This window comes from Suricata suricatta, chromosome 6, assembly GCF_006229205.1.
Source record: "Suricata suricatta isolate VVHF042 chromosome 6, meerkat_22Aug2017_6uvM2_HiC, whole genome shotgun sequence".
In the NCBI taxonomy this organism is placed as follows: domain Eukaryota; kingdom Metazoa; phylum Chordata; class Mammalia; order Carnivora; family Herpestidae; genus Suricata; species Suricata suricatta.
In genome coordinates this window covers 121,375,294-121,377,727 of record NC_043705.1, presented here as the reverse complement: position 1 = coordinate 121,377,727, position 2,434 = coordinate 121,375,294, and the positions used below count along the sequence as shown (strand labels likewise).

Sequence of the window (2,434 nt, the reverse complement as noted above, 5' to 3'; positions counted from 1 at the left end):
TAGACTTTGTGCCAAGGATCCAAATATAAGTTGTTTCTTGGAATATGCTCCAAAATTATCCCACTCAGGTGGGGTACTTTTATACCAACTTCCATTAGTCATTGGCTGTAGGATTCTTGGGGATGGAGTGTAAATTTCTGCTTCTACCCAAGGTAGTCAAATAAGCCTTCTGTGACTTTAGAAAATGTCTCAAAATAAAGACATGCAGATCTTGGCCCCTGAAATAAGAGCAAACATGCCAAAATGATGATATGATATGATATCCGGGTTCTGGATGGGGCACTGATGATAATCTGCTACACCATCTGACATGCTATATAGTTTATGGGTATAGCATACATAACACATATTACATATATGTGTATATAATCCCACTTCCAGATTTTAAGTTCTTTAGGGGCAAGGATTCTTGTCTGTTTAATTCTCTGTGAACTTAGAACAATACCTGGCAACATGGCACATTTTGGTGTTGCAAAAATATTTGTTGAATGAATTAATGATCTAGATCAAAGATTTTAAGCTATGGGTTGTAACTCCACTTAGCATGTCATGAAATTAATATGATGAGTCACCACCAACAATAAAGAGAGAGAAAAGAAAAAATATATTGCAAGTAGTAAGGGTAAATACTGTTTTATAAATTATTGCTCTTCAGTTATTTAATGTACATATTATAATTATTAAATTAAAATATAAATGAAATTTATATTGGGTCCTGTCATAAAATGTACTTTTCACTCTGGGTTGTCATTTTGACAGTCATTGATCAATTTCTCACTTTGGAATTGGAATGATAAGGAGAAGCTTAGCATGACCCTTGGATAAGGATCACATGCAAATTCATGAAGGGCTTCCTATTTCTAGAATGCATTTGAATTTAAATGACTATCAGTTTAAAATAGACTGCCATATGTATGGGTCAATATATATGAACCTAGTGATAATCACAAACCAAAAATCTATAATAAAGACACAAAAAATAAAGAGAATGGAACTTAAACAATACACTAAAGAAAGCCATCAAACCACAAGGGAAGGAACCAAGAGAAGAAGGAAGGAACAAAGAACTACAAAAACAACCTAAAAACAATGAACACGATGGCAGTAGATGTATACCTATCAATAATTTTTTTAAATCTAAAGGAACTAATTCTGCAATCAAAAGGCATAGGGTGGCTGAATGGATTAAAAAAACCCGGGCCCATTTCTATGCTGCCTATAACAGACTCCCTTCAGATCTAGAGACACATATAGATTGAAACTGATGGGGGAAAAGGAAATTAAGAGAAACCTGAAGTAACAATATTCATATCAAATAATATCAGACTTTAAAGGAAAGACTGTAAAAAGACAAAGAAGGGCATTACATAATGACAAAAGAGTTAGTCCAAGAAAAGGATGTAACATTCATACATATTTATAAATGCAAACTAGGAAATATAGCAGTCATACATATTTATACTCCCAAACTAAGAGCACTGAAACGTATAAAGTAGATATTAACAGGCATAAGGGAGAAATTGACTGTAATACAAAAATATTGGGGAACTTAAATACTCCACTTACATCAATGGATAAATCATTCAGATGAAAAATTAATAAGGAAACATTGGCTTTAAATGATGTATTAAACTACACAAACTTAATAAATACAGAACATTTCATCCAAAAACTGTAGAACAAGCATTCTTTTTATGTGCACATGAAATATTCTCCAGAATACAGAGATCACACATTAGACCACAGAACAAGTCTCAATAACACATGAGAACTGAAATCATATCAAGCATCTTCTCTGGCCACAATGGTATGAAACCAGAAATCAATTACAAGATGAAAACTAGAAAAAAACACAAACATGTGAAGTCTAAACAACATGCCTCTAAACAAACAATGGTTCAATGAAGAAATTAAAGAACGAAACAAAAAGTACCTTGAAACAAATGAAAATGAAAACACAATTTTCCAAAATTTGTGGGACAGCGCAAAAACAGTTTTAAGGGGAAAAATCATAGTGATATAGGCCCACCTCAAGAAACAAGAAAAATCTCAAATAATGTAACTTTACACCTGAAAGAATTAAACAAAAACAAAGAAACAAGACCCAAAGTTAATAGAAGGAAGAAAATAATAAAGATCGTAACAGAAATAAATGTAATAGAAACTAAAAAAAAATAAATAAAAAAGATCAATGAAATTAAAAATAGTCCTTTGAAAAGATAAAAAGAAAATGATGAACCTTTAGCCAGACTCACCAAGAAAAGAAAGCAAAAGGTCCCAAATGAATAAAATAAAAAATGAAAGAGAAGTTACAACAGATACTTCAAAAAAATCATAAGATATTACTATGAACAATTATATACCAATAAATTGCAAAGCCTAGAAGAAATTAATAAATTTCTAGAAACACACAACTTTCCAAGACTGAATTAGA

The 2,434-nt window shown here is 31.4% G+C and overlaps 1 non-coding gene across 1 annotated transcript; it reads left to right on the top strand.

Annotated features, from left to right (window-relative positions):
- The first annotated feature begins 758 nt into the window (after window positions 1-758).
- Window positions 759-862, top strand: LOC115295069. Its single transcript, XR_003910301.1, has one exon. It is a non-coding gene; the product is annotated as a U6 spliceosomal RNA (small nuclear RNA).
- The last annotated feature ends 1,572 nt before the right edge of the window (window positions 863-2,434 follow it).